Source organism: Portunus trituberculatus, chromosome 11 (assembly GCF_017591435.1).
Source record: "Portunus trituberculatus isolate SZX2019 chromosome 11, ASM1759143v1, whole genome shotgun sequence".
Lineage (NCBI taxonomy): Eukaryota > Metazoa > Arthropoda > Malacostraca > Decapoda > Portunidae > Portunus > Portunus trituberculatus.
Genome location: NC_059265.1, coordinates 972,098 through 980,981, shown reverse-complemented (window position 1 = coordinate 980,981; position 8,884 = coordinate 972,098). Strand labels below are relative to the sequence as shown.

At 43.4% G+C, this 8,884-nt stretch overlaps 1 long non-coding RNA gene across 2 annotated transcripts; it reads left to right on the top strand.

Moving 5' to 3' along the window:
- Positions 1–235: 235 nt before the first annotated feature.
- On the top strand, positions 236–4,187 carry LOC123502329. 2 transcript variants are annotated; one of them, XR_006673946.1, is made up of 3 exons: positions 236–316; positions 479–630; positions 4,129–4,187. It is a non-coding gene; the product is annotated as an uncharacterized LOC123502329 (long non-coding RNA). The 2 variants fall into 2 exon arrangements; XR_006673945.1 differs by lacking the exon at positions 4,129–4,187 and adding an exon at positions 985–1,021.
- Positions 4,188–8,884: the final 4,697 nt, after the last annotated feature.

Here is an 8,884-nt window from a genome sequence, read left to right as displayed (position 1 = left end):
AAGGAAACACGGAGAGCTAAGATGAACAGCATTGTGGTAACTTACTGCTAGGGTTTCTCTCTTAAAACACCATCTAGTCAATCTAAATTTACCTTACGATAGTCTAAACCATGAATAATAGTGATGTTAAAATACAAAGCCAGCATTTCACCCACAGAGTGCAATAGTGGCAGAGCTGCAGACGACCCCGCACGGAAGAGCAACAACAATCAGTCAGTCAGTCAGTCAGTCTCAGTCAGTTCTCCACAGTGCTGGCAGTGGTATTCCGAAGCAGCGCATGTGTGACGGCATCAATGATTGCTGCAGTAACGGAGAGGTGAGGAGAAGGCCTTGCTTTTGTCAGTATCTAACATAAGGCTTAACTCATGCCCTGAACTCCTTTGTTTCATATAAAAGTTGCAGATTTTCTTACATTGTATACAGTACAATACAAAATCACAACTTGACAGTACTGAAGCAAATGCCTTTCTTGTGGCAGGATGAGTTTGTGCAGCTGTGTGGCATTGAGGAGTGCCGGGAGAAGAATGTCGGGTGTGTGTGAGCCTGTTTACATCAACACTCGAGAGTCATACTACTGCCAGTGCCGGCCATGCAGGGTACAGACTCGTGTCAGAAAGTTCAAGTGTGAAGGTGAGGCCTCCTGAACTGTCAATGTCACTCTACGGTCTGTCTTCTTAAACTTGTCAGTCCTTCACCTCTTCATTTAGCAGCAGCCTAAAGAAGTTAGTGTGGTATTTTGTTATTGTTGGCATACATCAACATGCATTTTGTCTCACGAGTATTACTAAGATCAGTGATTTACGGATAGGTTGTTCTTTATGATTAAGTATAATTTAATCTTGCCATATGCATTTGTCATGAGTACTGATATAATTTTTGTAGTTTTCCTCAACGTATTGTTGAATGTGTTCCTGGAATGCGTGTAAATCTATCCTCAAGTTGTAATAAATCTGTGTTTCTGAGAGTGTAATTCTCCACCCTCAGACGTTGACGAGTGCGTGGAGTCGCCCAGATCCTCTCCTGTGGACCATCCCTCAGCAGTGTTCGATCCGCCCAGCAGCAGCAACGGTCAGGAGAAGGCGGTCATTGAAGTGTCAAGTCCCCAAGCTGGCACGGTGGTGGGTGTTGTGCTGGGCTCCCTTGGGGTTCTTTGCCTAGCTGTTGGGGTAAGTCAAATAGTTTTTCACTTCTTTATACTGTGGGGTCTTGCTCTGGTTGTGTTGTGGCTGTGCTGTGGCAAAGATGGCGTAATTAAGCAGTGGGTGAGATTCTTCCAAACTTTAAACAATTCTAAATTGTTCTTGACACACTGAGAATATTCCATTACTGTAAAGTTTGCCGACTCATACTTCATACTTTTTTTTTTTTTTCATCTCACCTGCAACATTTTCAGTGTACAGATGTTTGTCGGGTTCCTGAAGATGCGTCGACGTGTTATCATCCATGCAAGCTTCCCCAACCCAGCCAGTGTACCACAAGACAACAGGCAGTGAGGAGGACGGGAGGAGGCATTGAGAAGGACGGGAGCGAGCTGCATGCACTATTGAACGGGACAGCATTACATTCTTCCCACAGTTGTATGACTACACTGAAGCAAGCGTAGAATAAAGTGTTGAGTGACCATGATGTGAGTATTGTGGTTTGTACATTACCCTTTTATCTCCTCGTGTCTCATTTTAAAAGGTTTTGTACTTTCTTGTTATTTTTTTTTTCAGGACTTATTAATGTTGATGCCATTTCAATGTTGTTGCATCTCTTGTTCCAGGAATCAGCACTACTAACGCCAAAGAAGTGAGGGAAGTGTTTGGAGTGAGCGTGCAAGACGTACAACAGACACCAGACTGCTACTGCCGGTGTAGCCAAAGGAACAAGAGGAGGCAGAGGAGGAGGAAGAAGAAGAGGAACAAGAGAGTGATTCTTGGAGACGTACCAATGAAGTTCTGCAGGTTGGCCACAAATCTTCATTACTGGTGTAGTGTATTTCATTGATCATTTGTATATTGGGTGGATAAATTTGTAGATTTTGTAGACAGTTGTAGATGTGAAGTGGGTAAGGTTTTTTGCCATGCCTTATCTACACCAGCAGAAAACCGTGATATGTAGAAGTTGTGATAGAAGCATTGTGATAGGAATATACCGTGTACATATGCATAGAGAATTTAAAAGAGGAGAGTGTAGACCAAGAGAGGAAAGTAACCTCTTTTAGAGATTTCGGTGAAAGTTTTGCTCTAGCGTTAGACATATCAAAGGCTTTTGATAGAGTCTGGCATAAAGCTTTGATTTCCAAACTGCCCTCCTACGGCTTCTATACTTTTCTCTGCAACTTTATCTTAAGTTTCTTTTCTGGCTGTTCTATTGCTGTTGTGGTAGACGGCCACTGTTCTTCTCCTAAATATATTAATAATGGAGTTCCTCAGGGTTCTGTCTTGTCACCTCTCTCTTTCTATTATTCATTAATTAACCAAACTTGTTGTCCTATCTACTCCTACGCTCATGATACCACCCTACATCTTTCCACGTCCTTTCAGAGACGACCAACCAGTCAGGAAGTCAACTGATCACGCAGGGACGCCAAAGAACGCCTGACTTCCGATCTTTCTAAGATTTCCGATTGGGGCAGAGAAAATCTAGTAGTTTTCAATGCCTCAAAAACTCAATTCCTCCATCTATCAATTCGACACAACCTTTCAGACAGGTACAGGTCTTCTTCAGTGACACTCAACTGTCTCCCTCTTCCACAATGAATATCCTTGGTCTGTCCTTTACTCATAATCTTAACTGGAAACTTCACATCTCATCTCTTGCTAAAACAGCTTCTGAGGCATCTCCGCCAGTTTTTCTTGCCCCTCCAATTGCTTACTCTGTATAAGGGCCTTATCTGCACGTGTATGGAGAACTCTTCGCATGTTTGGGGGGGTTTCAGTTAAACAGTTTTACTAGATAGGGTGGAATTAAAAGCTTTTCGTCTCATCAACTCCCCTCCTCTGACTAACTGTCTTCAGCCTCTTTTTCACCGCCGAAATGTTGAATCTCCTTCTCTTTTATCGCTATTTTCATGCTAACTGTTCTACAGATCTTGCTATCTTCATGCCTCCCCTCGTCCTGCGGCCTCGCTGTACAAGGCTTTCTTCTTCTCATCCCTATTCTGTCCAACTTTCCAACGCAAGAGTTAACCAGTACTCTCAATCATTCATCCTTTTCATTGGTAAAATCTGGAACTCCCTACCTGCATCTGTATTTCCGAATTCCTGCGACTTGTCTTCTTTGAAGAGAGAGATATCGAGGCATTTGCTCCTAGTTTTGGCTGACGCTTTTCCACTTTTAGAGAGCCAGCACTCAAGTGGGTCTTTTTTTAATCTTTTCTTTGTTTCTTGCCCTTGGCTGGCGCTCTTCCTACATGAAAAAAACCTCTCGGGACACGAGTCCTCTGCTCATCACTCATCATTCCTGTCGCCCATCATGATCGTTTATGCCTTAAGGAGGAAATGACCAACGTGTTCACTCCATGCTGAAATTCACCATGCATGGAGAAACATAGTGAATGAAGATAACGTTCCTTGTTAGGAGACGCCATCTTCTTAGTGAGGGAGTGTAGTGAGCATGCTGGCTAGTCACACATCACCAGCTGTGCGTCGCGGTGTGTCTTGCTGCCAAGCCATGACAGTAAATTAGTACCAAGTAGTATGTAGTTGTTAAGTAGTAGTAGTAGTAGTAGTAGTAGTAGTAGTAGTGGTTGTCACTCACACTATTGCAAGGTGTGTTCAAGTGTGAAGGTGAGGCCTCCCTGAACTGTCAATGTCACTCTACGGTCTGTCTTCTTAAACTTGTCAGTCCTTCACCTCTTCATTTAGCAGCAGCCTAAAGAAGTTAGTGTGGTATTTTGTTATTGTTGGCATACATCAACATGCATTTTGTCTCACAAGTATTACTAAGATCAGTGATTTACGGATAGGTTGTTCTTTATGATTAAGTATAATTTAATCTTGCCATATGCATTTGTCATGAGTACTGATATAATTTTTGTAGTTTTCCTCAACGTATTGTTGAATGTGTTCCTGGAATGCGTGTAAATCTATCCTTAAGTTGTAATAAATCTGTGTTTCTGAGAGTGTAATTCTCCACCCTCAGACGTTAATGAGAGCGTGTAGTCGCCCAGATCCTCTCCCTGTGGACCATCCCCTCAGCAGTGTTCGATCCGCCCAGCAGCAGCAACGGTCAGGAGAAGGCTGTCATTGAAGTGTCAAGTCCCCAAGCTGGCACGGTGGTGGGTGTTGTGCTGGGCTCCCTTGGGGTTCTTTGCCTAGCTGTTGGGGTAAGTCAAATAGTTTTTCACTCCTTTATGCTCTGGGGTCTTGCTGTGTATGCCTTTTTGCTGTGTTGTTCTGTGGCTAAGATCTCGTAATTAAGATGTGCATGTGATTCCTCCAAAATTTAAACAGTTCCCAAATCATTCTTGACACATTGAAAATATTCCAATACTGTATAGTTAGTCCACTCATTCTTCAGAGGTTTTTTATTTCTTTTTTTTTTTCTTCTCACCTGCAACATTTTGACTCTAAAGACGTTTGTCAAGTTGTTGAAGATTCGTCGACGTGTTATCATTGTACCACACGGGCTGGGATTTTCATTGAAGGAAAACTCTCTTCCAAGTCAATTTTACATATATTTCAAATATAGTAAAGTACATTCGAACAAAAAACGATGAAAGTGACGCGGCACTCTGAACCAACAACAGAGAAACACGAGAGGCACCCTTAACACTCTCTCCCCACTTGAATACACCACTTAACTCCACATAATGACACCCTCGATTATATTACCACGAAACTCCGCTGCCCTGATCACATTACCCACCTGATCAGAGACCCTCGCTCACCGTGACGCGTCCACACCCCACCAATGTCCGAGTAGAGAGTGCCACTCCCTTCACCCGAGATCGCGTCCTTTCCTGCCCCCCACTCAAATCTACTGCCCCGCGTGCCAATTCACACAATGTTAAATACCCTGCCTTCCTTACTCTATTCCTCCGTATACATGTTGTAGTACACTTCATGCTAACACTAATATTTCTACCATGCACAACATTCCAAAATCCCTACTCACAAAGTTCCTCCGCTCGTATTAATTATGGGTTTGGTACGGCAGTTTTCCTCCTTAGGCCTACAGAGCCACCCACGCAAACCCGATCCACCTTGGCTCTCCTTAACATACCATCCTTATCGTTACATCCTCCACAATCCCTTCCCCAACCCTGTGTGCCACAAGACAACAGGCATTGAGGAGGACGCCATTTCAATATTGTTCCATCTCTTGTTCCAGGATTCAGTACTACTAACGCCAAAGAAGTGAGGCAAGTTTTTGGAGTGAGCGTGCATGACATACAACAGACACCAGACTGCTACTACTGCCGGTGTTGCCAAAGGAACAAGAGGAGGAAAGAAAGGAAGAGGAAGAAGAAAAGGGTGATTCTTGGAGACGTACCAATGAAGTTCTGAAGGTTGGCCACAGATCTTCATCACTGGTGTAGTGTATTTCATTGACCATTTGTAGATTGGGTGGATAAATTTGTTGAATTTGTAGACAGTTGTAGATATGTAGCGGGTAAGGTTTTTTGCAATGCCTTATCTATAGCAGCAGAAAACAGTAATATTTAGAAGTTATGCATAGCATTTAGGTAAAGAAAACACAAACTTTAGCTATGAGATGGAGGGATGTTGGCTAGAGGCAGTAGAGGAGGAAAGGATTTAGGAGTAGTGATAGACAGGACTATGAAATTTTCAAAGCAATGTTTAGAAGCAAGAGCCTGGAGTATAGAGATAGATTAAAGGAATTAAACATGTTTTCATTTGAGAGGAGATGTATAAGAGGGATATGATAGAGTTATTTCAAATGTTCTCAGATACAAACTACATAGATGTGAGATCTTTCTTTACCTTAGAGGAGGAAGTAGGACTACAAATCATGGCAGGAAGATTAGAAAGCAAGGCTGCAGGTTAGATAGAAGAAAATATTTCTTTAGTCATAGGGTGGTAGAGCTCTGGAATGCATTGCCAGAGAGGGTTGTAAATAGCACTAGTTTGACAATGTTTAAAAACAGATTAGATAAGCACTTAAATTTATTAGATTTATAATTATGTATAGCACTGCATGATAGTTTTTATAAGAAATTGACTATAGTTAAACAAGACATGATCCCCATGTATGGGGATCACAGATTGTAGAGGAATTCACTGCAGGACTTAGCCCTGTTAATGGGCCAAATATTTAGAATTAGTATATAATGTATTGTGTACTTGTAAGTGTATCTTTAAGTACTGATGACGAGGTCGCTGTGCGACTGATACAGGATAACCTAGATGGGCCCTGGTGGCCCTTTGTTATCCTATTATTTATGTTATGTTATGTTATGTTATTGTAATAGGAGTGTACGGTGTACATATGTATATAGTATTTAAGAAAGGAGAGTGTAGACCAAGAGAGGAAGGTAACCTCTTGGGTCACGATTCCTCTGCTCATCACTCATCATTCCTGTTGTGAAGCACAAAGGTATTGTTACGTGTTTCCCAAGATGATGTTTTGTGAGTCTTTCAATGCAATACTTAATTTAAGTGTCTGGCCAGTGTCTTGTAACGTGGTGCAGTTTTTGTTACTTGTATTTATTTTTCATACCTACTGATATGACGATATCTTGTGAATGATACTCCTATATATTTCTAATGGCAACACAATATCTCTTGATATAATAAAATGCATAATGTATCGACTTGTTTTCCTATCAGTTGAAAGAGATGCAAAACAATATCTGGTTTGCAAGTGAAGCGAAATTAGTCAACAATTTGTTGCATGGCGCCACAGCGTCTGAGGTGATATGATGCCACAATATAGTGGCATGGAAATACTAGTAGTAATGTGTAAACTGACACACTGCCCTCCATGATGGCGAAGGTGGGCAGGTGTGGGTGTTGGCGGTGCTGGTGGAGATATCTACATGCTTGTGTGTTGATAGATAGATATATAAGCTGGTAATTTGATAGGTTCATTCATACGTAAATGGACAACAGTTCGATGGTGTATACACTGCTACAACAATAAACTTATCAATCAATCAAGTAAACATCAATCGGATTTAAAAGGCGAGTGATGAGAGGGTGGCGAGCGTGGCTCTCGAGACAAGTTTGCTCTGCGTCACTGGGAGGGATAAACGGTCCTTATTAGAGTCAACGGGGCCCTATACTGATTAGCCTATGTGTAAGTCAAGACAATTACTTCGTGTAGGAACATTTGTAGCATGTACAACAATGATTTAGCGACCTTTTAGCGACTTTTCAAGGTGGATCTGGTGACGTACAATATTTCCATTTGGCAACTCACCACCACCACCACCACAATCAGTGACCAGACGTCCATTTCCTCACCAGACACGAGACCTGTGAACACGGTGACCGCCCCACTTGCCCCACCTAGTCCACCAGCTCCACCTGCTCAGTGAAAGGGTGAGTCTATTAATAGAGTGGAGGGAACAAACATGATGGGACAGTGATGGGACGGTAATGGGGCGGATAGTTTAATAGAAAGCTGTATAATAATGCACTGAAGGGGTGACGTGACGTGTGGGAGTGAGTGGATAGTGAAGGGTAGTTATTAATGGTGCCACAGTGTCATTAGTGATGGGACGGTGATGGGACAGTGACGGGGTGGACAGGCTGTACTAGGAAGGTGTGTCGTGCATTGAAGGAGTCACATGTGGACAGTTAGCTGGTGGAGGGTAGTTAAGGTAGTTAATTAGGCGTATGGTAGTTATAATGCGTGGGAGGGTGGTTGTGTACTGTAGGTGTTATGTGTGTGTGTGTGTGTCTCTCTCTCTCTCTCTCTCTCTCTCTCTCTCTCTCTCTCTCTCTCTCTCTCTCTCTCTCTCTCTCTCTCTCTCTCTCTCTCTCTCTCTCTCTCTCTCCAGACGTCAGTTTTCTCCGGAACACGTGGATCTGTGTGTCTTGAGTCACTTCATTATATAGTGAGGGCGGCTGCGGAGGCGTATGGGCTGACTGGGAAACCTGGGCGTGAGCATGCATGGGCGGGACAGATGTGGGCGGCAGTGGGTGTGGAGGTGTTGACGCCGCCCATAGCTTTGTGTGTGTGTGTGTGTGTGTGTGTGTCATTTCTCATCTCTCTCTCTCTCTCTCTCTCTCTCTCTCTCTCTCTCTCTCTCTCTCTCTCTCTCTCTCTCTCTCTCTCTCTCTCTCTCTCTCTCTCTCTCTCTCTCTCTCTCTCTCTCTCTCTCTCTCTCTCTCTCTCTCGGTCTGGTCTGGTCTCCTTGCTGTGTCTCGTCTTGTTGACCAGCGTCTGAGGTGATATGATGCCACAATATAGTGGCATGGAAATACTAGTAGTAATGTGTAAACTGACACACTGCCGTCCATGATGGCGAAGGTGGGCAGGTGTGGGTGTTGGCGGTGCTGGTGGAGATATCTACATGCTTGTGTGTAGATAGATAGATACATAAGCTGGTAATTTGATAGGTTCATTCATACGTAAATGGACAACAGTTCGATGGTGTATACACTGCTACAACAATAAACTTATCAATCAATCAAGTAAACATCAATGAGATTTAAAAGGCGAGTGATGAGAGTGTGGGGAACAGCGGGGGAGGGGGAGGTGGAGAGGAGACGAGCGAGGCTCCCGAGACAAGTTTGGTGTGCGTCACTGACAGGGATAAACTCTCCGTGTCAAGGCCCCATCACACCAGAGGCGGTCCTTACTACGCGCAGCAGGTTCTCAACACGTTCATAACATTTTTGAGGACGTAGTGGAGACGTGGTGGAATTGCGAAATCCTCCACTGCTACGTATCTACCAAGCCTTTACTGCGTACGTCCCTTGATATC